At 36.8% G+C, this 19,680-nt stretch overlaps 1 long non-coding RNA gene across 1 annotated transcript; it reads left to right on the top strand.

Moving 5' to 3' along the window:
* The first annotated feature begins 7,659 nt into the window (after positions 1–7,659).
* Positions 7,660–14,591, top strand: LOC135363010 (uncharacterized). The gene is made up of 3 exons (XR_010408678.1): positions 7,660–7,821; positions 11,247–11,364; positions 14,408–14,591. It is a non-coding gene; the product is annotated as an uncharacterized LOC135363010 (long non-coding RNA).
* Positions 14,592–19,680: the final 5,089 nt, after the last annotated feature.

Below are 19,680 nucleotides of genomic sequence, written 5' to 3'. Positions count from 1 at the left end.
ATCAATCAATGTGATACAATACATTAATAAAAGAATGAACAAGAACCATATGATCCTCTCAGTAGATGCAGAAAAAGCATTTGGCATATTACAGCATCCTTTCTTGATCAAAACTCTTCAGAGTTTAGGCATAGAGGGTACATACCTTGATATCATAAAAGCCATCTATGAAAAACCCCCAGCGAATATCATTTTCAAACGGGAAAAACTAAGAGCTTTCCCCCTAATGTCAGGAACACGGCTGGGATGTCCACTATCACCACTGCTATTCAACATACTATTAGAAGTCCTAGCCACAGCAATCAGACAACAAAAAGAAATAAAAGGCATCCAAATTGGCAAAGAAGAACTCAAGCTCTCACTCTTTGCAGATGACATGATACTTTATGTGGAAAACCCAAAAGACTCCACCCCAAAACTGCTAGAACTCATACAGGAATTCAGTAAAGTGGCAGGATAGAAAATCAATGCACAGAAATCAATGGCATTTCTACACACCAACAAGAAGATAGAAGAAAGAGAAATTAAGGATTTGATCCCATTTACAACTGCACCCAAAACCATAAGATCCCTAGGAGTAAATCTAACCGAAGAGGCAAAGAATCTGTACTCAGAAAACTGTAGAATACTCATGAAAGAAATTGAGGAAGACAGAAAGAAATGGAAAAACATTCCATGCTCATGGATTGGAAGAACAAATATTGTGAAGATGTCAATGCTACCTAGAGCAATCTACACATTTAATGCAATCCTTATCAAAATACCATCTACTTTTTTCAAAGAAATGGAACAAATAATCCTAAAATTTGTATGGAACCAGAAAAGACCCTGAAGAGCTAGAGGAATGTTGAAAAAGAAAAGTAAAGCTGGTGGCATCAAATTCCAGACTTCAAGCTCTATTACAAAGCTGTAATTATCAACACAGTATGGTACTGGCAAAAAAAAGACACATAGATCAATGGAATAGAACGGAGAGCCCAGAAATGGACCCTCAACTCTATGGTCAACTAGTCTTTGACAAAGCAGGAAAGAATGTCCAATGGAAAAAAGAACAGTCTCTTCAACAGATGATGTTGGGAAAATTGGACAACCATATGCAGAAGAATGAAACTGGACCATTTCTTTACACCACACACAAAAATAGACTCAAAATGGATGAAATACCTAAATGTGAGACAGGAATCCATCAAAATCCTAGGGGAGAACACAGGCAGCAACCTCTTCGACCTCAACCACAGCAAATTCTTCCTAGAAATGTCACCAAAGGCAAGGGAAGCAAGGGCTAAAATGAACTATTGGGACTTCATCAAGATATAAAGCTTTTGCACAGCAAAGGAAACAGTCAACAAAACCAAAAGAAAACCAACAGAATGGGAGAAGATATTTGTAAATGACGTATCAGATAAAGGGCTAGTATCCAAAATACACAAAGAACTTATCAAAGTCAACACCCAAAGAACAAATAATCCAATCAAGAAATGGGCAGAAGACATGAACAGACATTTCTGCAAAGAAGTCATCCAAATGGCCAATAGACACATGATAAAGTGCTCAACATCACTCGGCATCAGGAAAATCCAATTCAACACCTCAGTGAGATACCACCTCACACCAGTCAGAATGGCTAAAATTAACAAGTCAGGAAATGACAGGTGTTGGTGAGGATGTGGAGAAAGGGAAACCCTCCCACACTGTTGGTAGGAATGCAAGCTGGTGTAGACAGTCTGGAAAACAGTATGGAGGTTCCTCCAAAAGTTGAAAATAGAGCTACCCTATGACCCAGCAATTGTGCTATTGGGGATTTAATCCAAAGATACAAATGTAGTGATCTGAAGGGGTACGTGCACCCCAATGTTTATAGCAACAACGCCCATAATAGCCAAACTATGGAAAGAGCCAAGATGTCCATCAATAGATGAATGGATAAAGAAGATGTGGTATATACAGGCAATGGAATATTATGCAGCCATCAAAAAAAAACCCCAAAATCTTGTCATTTGCAATGACATGGATAGAACTAGAGGGTATTATGCTAAGCGAAATAAGTCAATCAGGGAAAGACATGTATCATATGATTTCACTGATATGAGGAATTTGAGAAACAAGACAGAGGATCATAGGAGTAGGGAGGAAAAAAATGAATCAAGATGAAACCAGAGAGGGAGACAAACCATAGTAGACTCTTAATCTCAGGAAACAAACTAAGGGTTGCTGGAGTGGTGGGGGTGGGAGGGATGGGGGGGCTGTGTGATGGACACTGGGGAGGGTATGTGCTATGGTGAGCACTATGAATTGTGTAAGACTGATGAATCACAGACCTGTACCTCTGAAAGAAATAATACATTATATGTTAAAAAGAAAGAAAGAAAGAAACAAAGAAAGAAAGAAACAAAGAAAGAAACAAAGAAGAAGAAGAAGAAGAAGAAGAAGAGGAGGAATATAGTAGGAAGGGTAAAATGAAGGAGGGAATCAGAGGGGGAGATGAACCATGAGAGACGGGGACTCTGAGAAACAAACTGAGGGTTCTAGAGAGGAGGGGGGTGGGGGAATGTGTTAGCCTGGTGATGGGTATTAAGGAGGGCATATATTGCATGGAGCACTGGGTATTATACACAAAGGAATGAATCACGGAATACTACATCCAAAACTAATGATGTAATGTATGGTGACTAGCATAACATAATAAAATAAAATATATTAAAAGAAGATGCCGTATATATATCTACAGTGGAATATTATTCAGCCACAAAAAAGAATGAAATTTTTCTATGTGCAATGATATGGATGATGCTAGAGAGTATAATTCTAAGTGAAATAAGTCAGTTAGAGAAAATACCATATGATCCATATGATCTCACTCATATGGAATTTAAGAAACAAACAAGCAATGGAAAGAAAGAGAAAGAACCAAGAAACAGACTCCTAACCACAGAGAATAAACTGATGATTATCAGAGGGGAGGTGGGTGGTGGGATGGGTGAAATAGGTGATGGGGATTAAAGCATACACTTACCATGCTGGAAAAAATAAAATAAAATAAATAAATAAATAAATAAATAAATAAATAAATAAATAAATAAATAAATAAATAAATAAAGTATCAGTAGCGGTAAGTAGAAGTGCTATCAGTTTCCTAAACAGAATCCTTCACTGAGGCGGATCACCTCCAGTCTCAACTCAAAGTTCACATCACCTTTTACTTTGAGCCCAGGTCATGTCTGAAACTTTCAAGTTACCTGCTTTCCAAAAGCCATTATTAAGAGATTTTGGACAATCACAGATGGAATATGACAAGATTATTTTGTTATGATTTTATCACTGGATGATCTGCAGATGATGAGATTGAAGGATTATACTTATTAGATTCAGTACAGAAAATTGTTCTACCAATGTTCCCCATACTTAGGTAATACACATCTCTCTCCAGGTCAAATCTAGAGAGGGAAATTTATGAAATATTCAAGTGGCTTTTATCTATATTTTCTTCTTCTTCCTTCAAAAAGTCCTTGGTTTCAGAATTAATAATCCTTTCTTTTATTTCTTAATGTCCTATTAACCTTCTGTGTGACGACAGTTTATGCCAAAGCCGTAACAATAGACAGCAAAACCTTCTGTATACAATTTTGTCTTCTCCAATATAGTTTAATGATCACTAGCCATGTGTGACTACTTAAAATAATGAAAATCAAAGTTAGTTCTTTAGTTGCACTAGTAACATTTTAAGTGTTCAGTAGCCACGTGATTAACATATTGGATGGTGCAGATATAGAATATTCCTATCAATGTAGAAAGTTCTACTGTAGGACACCTGGGTGGCTCCATCTGTTAAGTGTCTGCCTTCGGCTCAGGCCATGATTCCAGGATCCCGGGATGAAGCCCCAGGCACCCTGCTCAGCGGAGAGCCTGCTTCTGCCTCTCCCTCTGTCCCTCCCCCTAGCTTGTGCTTTCTCTCTCTCTCTATCATAAAATAAGTAAAATCTTAAAAAAAAAAGAAAGTTCTACTGTATAGTGCTGCTATATGTAAAACTCAATAGAATTATCTACCATGGAGTAGATATTGCCTTGGTAAAGAGACCCTCTACTGCCTCTGGCAATAAATCTTTTGGTTTAAGAAGCTTGTTTAAGAGGTGAAAGGTTATGAGGGAAAATGATTTAATCAAGAAATTTCATCATTTTAATATATGCAAATGATGTTATTCCTGACACATAACAGAAGATGCTACAAATTTTTACCTAAACCATAATGATCCTTATAAGCAATGAAAGGTTCACAAAATCTTTACCTAAATTAGAAACAAAGAACACATACATACACACCCAAAACCACAACTGAATATTTAATATGACCTAAAAAAAGGCAAAAATGAAACTTGAGAATATTGCAGAGTACAGAGGGAAAAAAAAAAAAAAAAGATGAAATAGCTAAGAGAAAACCTCATCAACATAGAGGACTGAAAGTAAAAATTGAACACATACAATGTGTTTTTTTAATCAAATATATAAATAATAAAATCACAAATCCCAGAAATGGAATGAAAAATGCATTTGCAAATAAAATAAGGATGCCATTTTCAATTAAAAACTATAATTCTTTTTTTTTTTTTAAGATTTTGTATTTATTTGAGAGAGAGAGTGAGAGAGAGAAAGAGCACAAGAGCGGGGAGCAGGAGAGGGAGAAGCAGACTCCCTGCTGAGCAGGTAGCCCAATGCGGGACTCGATCCCGGGACTCCAGGATCATGACCTGAGCCGAAGGCAGTCGCTTAACCAACTGAGCCACGCAGGCGCCCAAAACTATAATTCTTATAATTCCTAATTATACTAGACTTACTGTGGAAAAATTAATGATAATGACAAAAATTCTTAAGATATCTTGGTTAAAAACAAAACCAAAAAAATCATCCATAATTAAAATAACTGACCTCAAACTTCTCCCAGCAAAGATCTTTTTTCCACCAGAAGTTAGTGTAAAAAGACCAATATTCTTTTTTTTTTTTTAATAAATAAATAAAGCATGACATAAGTCATTAGAGTATGAAAGCAGCAAAATGACATGGTCAAAATTTTGAGACCTGGAGAATTATGACCAAATAAAGAAATATTATAATTAAAAGATAAATCAAAATAAGGACATGTTAATGAGGAAATACAGCATATAGCATAAATGAGCAGGTAGTGAATACTGGATGCCTTTCAAAGTTAGAACACGTGATATAATAATGGGGACTACAGCTATAAAATGATGCAAATAAATCTATAAATAATAAACATGAAAATAGTAAGATTACTGTAATGAGTTGGGGAAAATTGTAATTCTTACTAGCAAAATTATCATAAATTGGATAGAAAGTATATGAGTTAGGAAGAAGTGTAACTGAATTAATGTTATGATATCTTTGGGCGTGAGAGTCACTGGATAGTTTTAAACACCACTGCGGATGTAAGGGTTTCCACCTTATAACACTCAAGTTACTAGTAGAAAAGAGGAAAAAAAAAAAAAAATCAACCTAGAAAAATATTACAAACAAAAATTGCTATTAACTCAGATGACACAATTAGGATTTAAGTTTACATTGGTTAATATAATTTGGATCTACTTACATATTAAAGAAATGTACTCTTTTGTGTTACATTCAAATAAGGTTTGTGTTGTGTTTTTTTAAATGACTCAGAAAACTGGAGAATAAAAGACCATCTATTTACCAAGAAAGAGCTGGTAAAAGGTGGGATTGATATTAGTTTCACATACAGTGATCAGTCACTCCCCAAAATGAGACCAGTCTTATCTGAAACTCAGTTTGAGGACACAGAGTTTTAGCACAGCAACTGAATGGCTTAAGCAGCAACCCTGCTTTACTGCTTGTTCTCTTCCAAAATCTTACTCACTGATAGCACACTTACCCACCACGGACACGCCTTTACCTATGCCCATGACAAAATCCTAATTTTCATACCCTAATTGTCAAAATTAGGGAGCCAGTAAAATAAGAAGATTATCTTTGAAACTGAACAGTACTAAGTTGCATATCCATCATCTATCATTTTTTCTGTGGGAGCTTAATATTTAAATATGAACATGAATAAATAAATCTTTGCATTGCTGACTAACATAACTAAAATAACTTCTGCAAAACGCAAAGCTCAGTATTTAGCATGCAGCGCACAATAAATAGTCCTCATGCTTCATTCCAAATCCTTTATTCCTACTGAGTTTCTTCCTATCTTCTCACTTTCTCCCTCAGAGCTTAGTCATGCTTCTACTCTTAAAGGAAATCTTGATGCCTCAATCTCTTTTGCCTTCCTGACACATTTCATGAAGGGAACATTGTCTTCCAACCCTCCCACATCCCTATGTTTTACCCACTTAAATATAAGCTCTACCAAGCTCTGCCATCTCTAGACTATGCCACCCCGCTGAAAATTCAGCTCTTATTAGTACATAGGTGAGTGGGTGTAAGGGTAATATTGATTTAGATGATTTTAATCCCATGTTAAATAGTATTTAATGATAATAATCCTTATGTTGTTTAGGTAAATATTTACAAAATTATTTGCCCATTTAAATATTATTAAGATAAATGCATTTGCCCTACCCCTATTTGCTATGACAAAGCATGAGACTTAAAGAAATTTCATGCTTGAAAGACATTATTCCTAAGTATTAGCTAAGATTATCCTTTTTTTCAGAATTGACATTTCTGGGCAGCTATGTTGTCTTAGGAAGCAATACCATTTGTCGTAAGCTACAATGCATACTCCTTTAGCTATAATCAAAAACTTTTCAAACAGAATGCACATCAGTTAAATATTAACTTCTAAAGGAAGTTCCTCATCATTTCAAAAAGGAACTGCTATAATGCATAAAAGTTCACAGCAATTTTTATCCATCTGCAGAGTAAAATGCTCTTTATAATGTGAGGCATCTCTCATTTTTTAACATGTAGGTTAGCTGCACAATTTTCACTTGACTGAAAATATAATTTTGCTTTTTAAAACTGTTATATTTTTAAAAGTGTGTTAAATTACTGATTTCTTCCGCCAAAATCTTCCATTTGTCTGACTTAAAAAAGGCTGAAATCAACTGCCTAATCTGTATATTTTAGATTAAGTTGCAAAATTAGAATATAAAAAAATACGTCTAAAGGAAATATGTATCTGAAGCTTAGGTTATGTCAACACGCATTCAGGATGAAGACATGTTCATGAAAGGGTTTGCAACCAAGGGTAACAGGAATAACAAAATCTGGAGAACTGAATTAAGGGAGGGAGAAAAACCTACCTGTTGATTGAAAAAGAAAGTTAAATGTGGGCAATAAAAATAGGTCATCTGAAGTTCGAGTCGACCAAAGAGCACTTTATACTTTTCTCATACTTGGAGTTCGTTAAAAGTAGGGTAAGCATTTGGCCAGTGCGCGGAGGAGCGCAAGCGGCGCGGGCGGACGCAGGGCGGGCAGAGCCCAGAGAGGCTGAGCCGGCGGCGGCGGCGGCGGCGGCGGCGGCGGCGGCGGCGGCGGCGGCGGCGGCGGCGGCGGCGGCGGCGGCGGCGGCGGCGGCGGCGGCGGCGGCGGCGGCGGCGGCGGCGGCGGCGGCGGCGGCGGCGGCGGCGGCGGCGGCGGCGGCGGCGGCGGCGGCGGCGGCGGCGGCGGCGGCGGCGGCGGCGGCGGCGGCGGCGGCGGCGGCGGCGGCCTCCCGCGCGTGCGCTCAGCCCCTCCAGCCGCGGCGGGGGGGCTCTTCCTCCCTACCCTCCTCCCTTCGGTCGGGAGTGCGCAGCTCCCGTCTCCTTCCCGCCGCCCCTGGGCTTCCTCCAGAACTCACGGCGCGAGGTGAAGGGGGAAGAGTAGGGTGGGCATTTCCTAATAAAAATGGCATAAATCGCATATTAGCTTTGGGAATACACTTGGCATGTTTGGGAAAAATTGGATTCAATTGATCTCTAAGACCGCGTAAAGGATGGGACGTTGATAAAACTTAAGAAGCCTTGTTACACTAACCAGGTGTCAAAGACTGATCTAAATGCTCTCTGGCATACAGATTGTAACGGGAAGGTTGAAAGTCAGAAGAGCATTCAGAGAACCATTTCAGCAATCCGGGCAGAGTGATGAGTTAATAGGCAAGACAATGACAGTGAGAATTGGGAAAAAATTGACTGAGAGACATCCTGAAAAACAGTAAACTAAATGTTCTGATTGGCTAGTTGTAGAGAAGACCAGGGTAAATTCAACTTTATTTGGCAATGTCTAACTTGAGGATATCTAATAGTATATAAATAGGGAATTGAGATAGAGCCATTCCCTTTGACGGAAAGGTGTTTATCTTGTTTAATACATGCTGAATTTGAAGGGACATGTGGGCATTGACAAGAAAGTGTCCAGTAAGTAGAATGTGAAGAAGAAACTCCAGGACACACATCTGCGAGTGTTGAAGAATACTAGGGAAGGAAATGGTGGTTGAAGAGAAAATTAAAATTTAACAGAGAAGATAAAATAATTAGCCGTTGTCCCAAAGGAAGCAGGAAGGACTTAATCACATACATTGGCATTAGCCCTGGAAAACCAAAAAGACAATGCCATAGGTAGGTTTAGATTTATACAAAATCGCCAACCTGTCTTACAAAGTGGCTGTAACATTTTCATCTTCCCACCAGCGATGAATTCCTGTTGCTACATCTCCTCTGCGTTAGGTGCTGTCAGTGTTTTGGCTTTTGGCCCTTCTCATCGGTGTGTAGTGCTATTCATGGTTTTAAATTTCATTTCCCTGGTGACTTATGATGTGGATCATCTTTCCATATGTTTATCTGCCATCTGTATATCTTTTTTGGTGAGGTGTCTGTTCAGGTCTTACGCCCATTTTTTAACCAAGTTGTTTTCTTATTTTTGAGTTTTAAGTGTTTTCTACATTGTTTTGGACAGTAGTCCTTTATCATATATGTTTTTTGTAAATATTTTCTCTCAGGGTGTGGCTTGTCTTTCATTCTCTTAATGGCGTCTTCAACTGCGAAGTTTTTAATTTTAATAAAGTCCAGCTTATCGATTTTTTTCTTTCATGAGTGATGCTTTTGGTTGCATATAAAACATTGTTGCCAAGCTCTAGATTTTCTCCTATGTTGTCTGCTAGGAATGTTATAGTTTTGCATTTTATATTAACGTCTATAATTCATTTTAAGTTAATTTTTGTGAAACCTCATTTTTGGGTTGTTTTTTTTTTTTTTTACATGTGGATATCCTGTTGTTCAGCACTATTTTTGAAGACTATCCTTTCTTCATTGTGTTGGCTTTGCATCTTTGCCAAAGATCAGTCGATTGTATTTGTGTGGGTCTGTTTCTGGGCTCTTATCCATTAATCTCTTTGTCCCTTCTTTTGCTAGTACCACACTGTCTTGATTACTGTTGCTTTTATAGTAAGTCATAAAGTCAGGCGGTGTCAGTTCTCAGACTTTATTCTACCTCAGTAATGTATTTGCTCTTCTGGAACTTTTGTCTTTCTATATAATCTTTACATCAATTTGTTGATATCCACAAAATTATCTGCTGGGATATTGACTGGACTTATACTGAATCTACAGATGTTACACATTTTTAATTCCCCTAACCAGTTTAATTGAATTTCATATCTTAATTTTGGAATTTATTTGGATTTTTTCATCATGAGTGCAGAAAAACCACTATAAAGTTTTCCATCATTCAAAGCAAATTGACATCAAGTTAACTAAGAGTTTGCATAGAAAATACATCATTTCTCAGGGAATTCATTTCTTCCATCATCATTTGAAAGTTACTTTTTTCTCGTAGGACTGATGCTTAATTGTATCTCTCTCAGATTTTACATTTTTTGGATATATTTATAATATGGCAGGGGTTGATTAAATAACAGCCTTTTAACAATATTTATGTCCTAATCCTCAAACTTATGAGTAAGTTACATATTGCCAAAGGACTTTGTGAATGTGATTAAGAATTTTGAGATAGGGGGATAATCCTATGTTATCTAAGTGAGATCAATGTAATCACAAGGTTCCTTGTAAGAGGGAGGCAGGATGATCACAGACACACTTGGAAAGTAACATGATAATGGAAACAGAGAGCAGAGGGATAGAGAGAGAGAGATGTAAGAATGAAACAGAGGTCAGAGAGAGGAGAAGATGCTATGCTGCTGGATTTGAAGATAGAGGAAGGGGACATGAGCCAGAGAATGCAGGCAGCCTCAAGAAGCTAGAGAAGGCAAGGAAATAATTTAGACCCTAAAGCCTCTATAGCAATGAGCTTGCATCAGCCTTGATTTCAGCCCTTTGAAACAGATTTCTGACTTCCAATCTGCAGAAATGTGAGCTAATAAATGTGGGTTGTTTAAACCATTAAGTTTCTGGTGATTTGTTACATCAGCCAATGGGAAACTCCTGTTGGAGTTCATTGTATCTTCTTCAGTTTTCTTCTATTTAAACTGTCCCCACTGGAGTATTTGTATCATGTGTTATTAATAAATTTTGTGATAAATAACTGGAAGCAAAATCCAACCAACTCTCTCTATAAGTGTATATGTATGTGTGTATATACTTATATCTCTTTTGATATGCAGTTATGTGTGTATATGGATATACATATATGCACACCTACATATGTATAGCTACACATATAACTAGAAAAAGAAACCTGAAATTTCATTTAGTCAATGATTCTCTTATTTGAGAATCTCCAGTATATCTTTTTTCAGTGATCTGGGAAATCTCAGATATTACTTGAAATTTAATTCTATATATTTTTAGAATTCCTTTCAGCTTAGTTAGTAAAAAATTTGGAGCCTAAATCTATGCTTAATCTAATATTCATTTCAATCTGGTGGTTCAATTTATTATTATATGTGCAAAGCATGTTTTAACAAGAAGGCTAAAATGTAAAAATAGGTTGATATATTTCAGTATGAATTTGAATGGGGAAATGATTCATTCTCAAATGTATACAGCTCTACAACTATAATGAAAATTAAAATTATTTTTTTGCCCTTGTTTAACCATTAAAGAATTCTTGTACAGTATAAAAGATATGGTGATAAGTTGCACCGTTGATCCCAAAGTAAAAACTTAAAATATTTGCTCATTAATTATGCTGTTTACTAAAGGTTTTTATTTTTTTTTTAGATACACTTTATTACATTAAGGATATTCCTTTTTTAGACTACGTAGTGCATTGACAAAATATCCTTTTTGTTGCTATGAATGCTGGGGCCAATGACTAAGTATTGTGATCTTCTGCAGAGCATTGCCTTTGGCTAAAGGAAGCTGCCTAGCCTAGAGAAATGTAAGATGTCATGCTCCCTTTGGTGATAGATGACTGAATAATATGAAGATTGAAGCCCAACCATCTTGTTTCAAGGTAGGAAAACTGGTTTTGCTATTTATATTCCAGAAGTTACCCGTTAATGACACTAAAATTAACTTTAGCCAAATATCTCATTTTTGCTCAGTCCTTTCCCTAGCCTTTATTTCTGTCTCCTTTATAGTACTTTCTGGAAGAATGGATTTTCTAAAAAAGCATATGCATATGAGTCTCTGTCTCAGGGATACTAGGTCCTTCTTGGAAACCTAAGACAACTTCTGTTTCTTATTTACTATGATTTTGCATTATGAATACATAGTGGGTATATATATTTCCTGTCCAGATCCATGGTGATAATTATATTGTTTTCCTTTTTTTTTTTTAAGGGGTTAGCAAACACTTTAATTTTTTATGTAGTTTTATTTACATCAAAAGTAGAGGTGACTGTTGAAAAGGATCAGACAAACAAACAAGGTGTACTGCTCTGAGTGTTTTACTCATTTTGAATAACTGAAACAATGTGGGATTGTATTGACTGATTTTTAGATGACAAAGAACCTTTTATTTCAGGTATTAACCATTGGTATTGTTTTAGTCCATTCGGTATGCTATAACAAAATAACCATAGATTGGGTGGCTTAAAATCAACCGAAATGTATTTTGCACTGTTCTGAAGACTGGTAAGTCCGAGATCAGGGTACACATAGCTTGTATATTTTATAAATGATGATCTTGGTCATTTAATTGATATATTTAGTCTGATTTAATATAATTTCTGTATATATTAATTTAAATCTATCATTTTTGTTTTCTATTTAACATTTTAATGTTAAATCTATCATCTGTTTTCTATTTTCCTCACCTATTTTATATTGAGCTGTCATTTCTTGCCTTCTTTTGGATGAATTAATTTTATTTTTCCATTTTTATCCTCATTAGCTTGTTAGCTACACATTTTTTAATCTTCTTTTAATATTACACTGAAGATTAAAACATTTGTCCCACTTATTAAAATCCATATAAATTAGGATTTTTTAATCACTTTCAGAATATGCCAGAATTTTAAAAGATTTTAAATATATTTTCCCTTTTCTGCCTTTTGTTCTACTGCCATATTGTCTTCTAATCCTCTGGGTACATTTTAGTGGTGCCTGGGTGGCTCAGTTTGTTAGGTGGCTGCCTTTGGCTCAGGTCATGGTCTCAAGGTCCTGGGATCAAGCGCCATGTCGGGCTTCCTGCTCAGCAGGGAATCTGTTTCTCCCTCTCCCTCTGTGATCTCTCTCACTCTCACTCTCTCTCTCTCTCAAATAAATAAATAAATAAAATCTTTAAAAAAAAATCCTGTGTACATTATAAATTCCATGACACATTATTATTATGATTTTTTATAAATGTATAATTTGTTTGGCTCTATCCACATATTCACCCTACCTCTTACTTTTTGTTACTTCCTTATCTCTTATCTGCTGGGACAATTTTGTTTTGCCCTGAACTCCCTTAATCCTGGTTTCATTGTGATGAATTCTGTTTTTTTCCCCAATATCTTAATATTTTTACTTGTTAAAGTGTATTATTGTGTATTGAATTCTACCTTCACTTTTATGTTGCTCTGTATTTTATCTCATGGCATTCCTTCTTTATTTTTGTTACGGTTGATCTTTTTTTCTCTACTTTATCTTCACATTTTAGAAGTTTTACTCTTATATTACCATGTGAGGTTTTTTTTTTTAAATTTGTGCTGCTTGGAATACATATAGTCTCTTGAAATTGTTTTTTGTTTCCTTTCAGCAACATTGGAAACTTCTCAGCTGTTATCTTTATAGATAATACTTGCCCCAACCAGTTTCTCTTCACTTTATAGGACTCTAAATGCACCTGTTGTAAATCTTGTGATCATCTCTCATATAACTTGTGTACTATTTTTTAAAAATATTTTGCAACATTTTTTTCCTCTATATACTTCAGTTTAGGTATTCTTTTTTGACCTACTTTCCAATTCATAATTCTCTCTTCAGAAGTGTCTAATGTATCATTAATTTCCTATTGGTCACAAGCTTTCCCATAGTGTAATTTTAGTTTCTAGATTTCTCTACAAAAGTAAAAAAAAAATCTTATTTTTGTAGATTTAAGCATTCTGCTGAAATTGTCAGTCTTTTCACTTAATTTTTGAACATATTAGTCATTATATTTAAATTTTAATAGCTCCTATATTTCTTTCATATAAGTTGACCTTTATCTATTGTATCTTTCTATGTATGCTGGAAGTTTTAGTGCACTCTTCTGAAAGCCAAATTATCTTTGCTTGAATGCAAGATATTTTATCTAAAAAATTTTAGAATTAAAATCAAACCTCCAGGGCGCCTGGGTGGCTCGGTTGGTTAGGCGACTGCCTTCGGCTCAGGTCATGATCCTGGAGTCCCGGGATCGAGTCCCACATTGGACTCTCTGCTTGGCAGGGAGCCTGCTTCTCCCTCTGACCCTCTCCCCTCTCATGTGCTCTCTCTCTCATTCTCTCTGTCTCAAATAAATAAATAAAATCTTAAAAAAAAAAAAAAAATCAAACCTCCATTTAATGTAACCTGCTGCCTGAAAAGTTTTACTTTATTTCTGGCATGCATTTAGAATAGTGATGTATTATCTTAATCCAATCAAAGATTGATCTGTTTTGCAGCTGGACTTTTAGAGAATTTGACTATTTATTGTTTACTTTTATACCTCAGTGTAGCCTTTTTGGAGTTCCAACTGAAACCCCTAAGTGTTTATTAGGCCTTCCTCCTAGGTCGACCCTGAACTCATTTTTTTTCTTTTTATCCCTAAGTATTTCTACATGAAGCCTTTCTGAAAGACAACCCTCTGCTCAGTTCTTAGCCTCTGTGTAGCCACTTCCTCCTGCTCAGGGTCTCAGACTTTTCTACAGAAATTTTAGAATTGGCAATGCCTTAACTTTGTGCAGTCTCAAAATAGCCACCATTCACATATGGCTAATAAGCACTTGAAACACAGCTGAAGTGGAATGTGCTCTAAGAGTGAAATTCATACATTTTACTTTGGAGACTTTTTGAAGACTTAACACACACAAGTATTTTTTTTTTTTTTCCAGCTTTTCCTGGTGGCCTTATCAATAATGTTGATCAGTGTGATGCCTGGGTGGCTCAGTTGGTTAAGTGTCTGCTTGGGCTCAGGTCAATCACAAGGTCCTGGGATCAAGTCCTGCATCGGGCTCCTTGCTCAACAGGGAGACTGCCTCTCCCTCTGCCTGCCACTCCCCCTGCTTGTGCTCTCTCTCTCTCTCAAATAAATAAATAAACTCTTAAAAAAATAATGTTGATCAGAAACATGGAAGCCCATTGATGTCTGAAGTAGAAGTTTCTAGGCTGGAAATGTTTGAAATATGTAAATATTTTTAAATAATACTAATTGAGAGTTAGCCACCAAGGGGCGACTTGGTGGCTCAGTCAGTTAAGCGTCTGCCTTCAGCTCAGGTCATGATCCCAGGGTCCTGGGATCGAGTCCCGCATCGGGCTCCCTGCTCCGCGGGAAGCCTGCTTCTTCCTCTCCCACCCCCTCCCCCCCGCTTGTGCTCTCTCATGTTCTCACTCTCTCTCTCTCTCTGTCAAATAAATAAAATCTTAAAAAAAAAAAAAAGAATTAGCTACCAAGTTTAAAGCCATAAGTTTTATAAGTTATTTTTAAAGTTTTCATATGCACATGCAAATGGTTTTAATAAACCACTTTTAAATAATACACAATGTTTGTCTAGGGGAGATTCCAACGTACTTCAGACTTAATACAGCCCCTAAATTCAGTCCTATCCCAAGTTACAAGGATCGTTACCCTTCTGGCAAAGAATTTACCACAGCTGATAATGTTAAGAAAAGCATGTTATAGGCACACAATTTTGAAGTTTGGTTTTATGTTCCATAAACATTAAAAAAAGCATCCTTAAATTTAGGGAATGTAAAGCAGCATAAATGGTATTTTATAGACACTAATAATAAAAGGTCCTTGTTAGTTGATTTTCCTTTACTGACTCTATTGAAAAAAATCTCAACATCTGCTCCACCTTTAACTGAGATTTTCTGCAGATGTTATGCATTTTGAGAGCCTTTTCCCCCACAGTATTGAACTCACCAAAGTATTGAAGCGTTTTTATTTTATTATTTCTGTCAGATCCAAAAAGTAAGATCGATGCTTGAAATGGAAGAAATTCATTTAAACTTTATTTAACATATTCAGCTTAATATAGGAGAACTGAAAATGAGGACTGGTAAATAGGTGTTTTTCATAAACCCTTTGACAATTACAACTTCATCTATTAAAAGTCATATAATAACATTCTGATGTAGGACTCTCAGACATGACTTCATCATACACACATATATACTTTCTCATGAAGAACAGGATATTTGGATGTGGAAGTCCAAAATATATTTTTAGCTGACTTTAGCTACTTTATTGCTTATTACTCTCTGAAAAATCATCTCGCTTTTCTTCTATAAAATTTTACTTCCATCTTTTTCCTGATAATTACTACTAGAAGTGACTCAGAAAGCACATGTAAGAAATAATTTTGCCTGCATTTTTATTTAATTATACTAAGAAATAAGAGAATATTAAAATTATTGTTGTTTTAATAAAAAAAATGATTCCCTTTGTCCTCCAATGGCTCTATTGGAAGGTCTTTTTGGTTATACCAATGTCTGGAAAAAGGCATTCATTACTCTGGGTGAAGCACGTAATAAGAACTTTCATTTTTAGTATCTTAAAAGCTTGTTTGGCCTCATAAAAGGTGTGTCTTCAGACAGGAGACTGATGGTTCTTGGGTAAATAGGTTCCAATATGGGAAGATACTGTGGGACTAGGGAGCAACAAGTGTGAAATGCCAACTTGGACTGGGAGAATGGACTGTCATTTGTGGGCTGGGATTAAAGTTATCTTTCAGAATCAGCCACTGTAGTGCATGGTTCTGATTTAGAAAAATGACTAAACATGAGAATATGAAATAAAACAAGTATGTCTTTAACATCCAGTATATGTACAACAGTGACTGTGAGGCAGGACACTCTTTTTATACCTATCTCTGTCCCCTCCCGAAGCTCTCCTCTCACTGGTCTGGTTAACTGGAGGGACTTAGAGCACTGAAAATAAAAACATTTACAGTGGCTTATTTCTTACAAGTCTTCTTATAATCTAGGGAAAAGAATGTGAAATCATTAGTTGTCTCATAAAAGGATTCCCCTACTCGGCTTCTGTGAGTATCCAAAGCATTCTGTGACTGCTGGATCAAACCCGCACACACAGCCACACAAAAAAAGACACTTGTGAACCAAGATCAACCTGCAGAAACATCACAGTACAACTTCTTAATGAAGCTGAAAAATTCTCTTCTATTTATGACACAATGTTCAGAAATTACGTTGACCCACAGCAGAGATAACCCTTGATATTTCTGTAAAGGAGGTATTTCCTGGACTCTGGTCTCACTTTCATTTTGTGCCTCAGGAATAAAAAGTACATATGAAGCAGAATGTAAAAAAAAAAAAAAAAAATTCTACATAAGAAACATCTCTCCATGGATGAACAGCCTCCTCTAAACCAAGTTTCACCAGAATCTTCATAACTTTTTATTTCTTTATTTTTAAGTTAACCTGGAGGCATGATGAACATCTTGCCAAAATACCTTATAATCACTATGAAATAGGATAGAGGGAGTTTGAGGATTTAAGCCCCTCCGGTCCAAGCAAAGTCCCTAGAGTTAGAGAGGAGAGAGGAGTTGCTCTTCTCTTACCTTTTGTATTCAATAGTGGGAAGAAAACATATATATTTTTCAAAATATTCAGTAGATCCAGGCACAGATCCTGGGCCATCGTAGGTATTTATCTGAAAAACAGCTATTTTGATTTTCATTTAAAATCAAAAACAAATTGGAGTGATTTGGAATACACAGGGAGTTAACACTATGGAACAGCAAGCAAATCCCATGGAGACAGTGGAAATAACAGACACTATCAAGAAGGTTGTACAGGGCAGGGAGAGGAGCAAATGAAAAAGGGAAGAAACTGATGAAGACTCAAAAGAAGATTAACGTCCCTTGTGAGCACAGCCCTACAGCTGAGAGCACAAGTGTGACGTGAGGGCTGGAGGACTGAGAGCTGTACTCATCACTACCTCCTGGGTACTCGTGAGATCTCTGGGGATGAAAGACCAACAGAGGCACTAATTTATCTTTCCTCCAGGTTTCACTTATCATTTAACAAAAAGACAGGCATGATTTTTTCCAAAGATTCGGATTTTTTTTTTTTTTTTTGTATTATGTTACCTACAGATAGCAAAATAAAGCTGCATGCTTTATGGAACATGTAAAATATAGGCCTTCTAATCATTTCTACCTCATGCAGTGGTGGTCAGTCATACAGGAGGAATCGGAAATGGGGGCAAAGGCTAACATGACCATATTTTTTAAAAATACTTGGGTATTTCCTTAAAATATAAAAATTAACATTGGGGCAGTTGCTATCTTTACTGTATAAAAAATTCTTCATTATTTTAAATTTCTTAAAATCCATGGAAGTCTATAATTTTATTATTGATACATTGCTATTTATGTATCAGTTTCATTAAGATAAATTTTACTGTAGTAAATGGAAGGGAGGAAGGTCAAAGATTTAAACTTCTGCAGGCCAACAAACCACCAGGAGTTGGAAAAGGAAGTGGGTCTGAAACTTTACCTGTCAAGACAAAGTATATTAGAGTTCTTCAAAAAACAGAACCAATAGTACACACAATCTATGAAACTACTCAATATGTTAAGAACTATCATTGTCTCTATTGTATAATAGCAACATGGCAAAACATGTAGTACTTCCTGTTCACCGAAGCTGTTTTTTTTTTTTTTTTTAAGATTTTATTTATTTATTTGAGAGAGTGAGAATGAGAGAGAGCACATGAGAAGGGGGAGGGTCAGAGGGAGAAGCAGGCTCCTCGCCGAGCAGGGAGCCCGATGCGGGACTCGATCCCGGGACTCCAGGATCATGACCTGAGCCGAAGGCAGTCGCTCAACCAACTGAGCCACTCAGGCGCCCTCACCGAAACTGTTTTAAAGGCTATATTTTTTTTAATGCTTGCCCCAGAGTCGCAAGACACGTTTACAACTAATCTAAGTCCACTTCTAAATAACACGATAGTGATTCACAGTAATGCAGGCATCACACAGGATTTCCAATTCCTCAACCCTTATGTCGCCTACTTTTTCCTTTGGAGCCCTTATCATATTAATCAGAGCTATTTTAAATTCCTCGTCTGGTGGGGCTCCTGGGTGGCTCAGATGGTTAAGCATCTGCCTTCGGCTCAGGTCATGATCCCAGGGTCCTGGGATCGAGTCCCACATCCGGCTCCCTGCTTGGCAGAGAGCCAGCTTCTCTCTCTCCCTCTGCAACTCCCCCTGCTCATGCTCTCTCTCTCTGTATCTCTCTGTCTCAAATGAATAAATAAAAAAAAATCTTAAATAAATAAATAAATAAATAAATTCCTTGTCTGGTAATTCCAAAATCTGTGTTATGTCTTAAGACTGTTGTTGTTTTTTTTTTTTTCCCCCTCTTAGAATGCCTTGTAAATTTTAATTGAAAGCCCACATTACATATCAGGTAATAGGGACTGAGGTAAAAGGCTGAAAGGTGAGGTTTTAAGTAAATCTGTCTAGTTCTACCATGTTTAATGTTTGCTCCAGTTAAAAACTCCTCCAGAGTGCCCTGTACTCTACTAGCTGTAAGCCGCAGCTGCTACACTGGAGCCCTGCTGACATGGTGGTAATGTGCGGGCCAGGTGAAGCAGTCTGTAATCTTCTGATCAAATCTGTCTTATAGTGGGCCTGTGTCCTTAAGCCGTGGCCTTCACAGGTATTTTTACACTTCCTGTACCGTTTTTGTTGAGACGGGAAAGATAGAAGGAGCTGGAGTTGGGGACTTTGGATTCACTTGATGCTCCAGAGTTTGGGGTGGGAGTTGATAACCTCGGTTTTATGATGGGTTCAAGAAAAGTCATTGATTTTCAGTTTGTTCATGTTTTCTTTTTTTTTAAGAATTTTATTTATTGGGGGGAATTGGAGGGAGAGATGAACCATGAGAGACTATGGACCTGAGAAACAAACAGGGTTTTAGAGGGGAGGGGGGAGGGGGGATTGGTTAGCCCGATGATGGGTATTAAGAGGGCACGTACTGCATGGAGCACTGGGTATTATACGAAAACAATGGATCATGGATCACCACATCAAAAACCAATGATGTATTGTATGGTGACTAACATAACATAATAAAATTAAAAACTAAAAAAAAAAAAGAATTTCATTTATTTGTTTGTCAGGGGCGGGGGAGAGCA

This window comes from Mirounga angustirostris, unplaced genomic scaffold (genome assembly GCF_029215605.1).
Source record: "Mirounga angustirostris isolate CCGP_5_RB_7025 unplaced genomic scaffold, mMirAng1.0.hap1 SCAF_2, whole genome shotgun sequence".
NCBI classification, from domain to species: Eukaryota; Metazoa; Chordata; class Mammalia; order Carnivora; family Phocidae; genus Mirounga; species Mirounga angustirostris.
The sequence above is the reverse complement of the archived record's forward strand: the minus strand, read 5'-3'. Positions and strand labels throughout refer to the sequence as shown.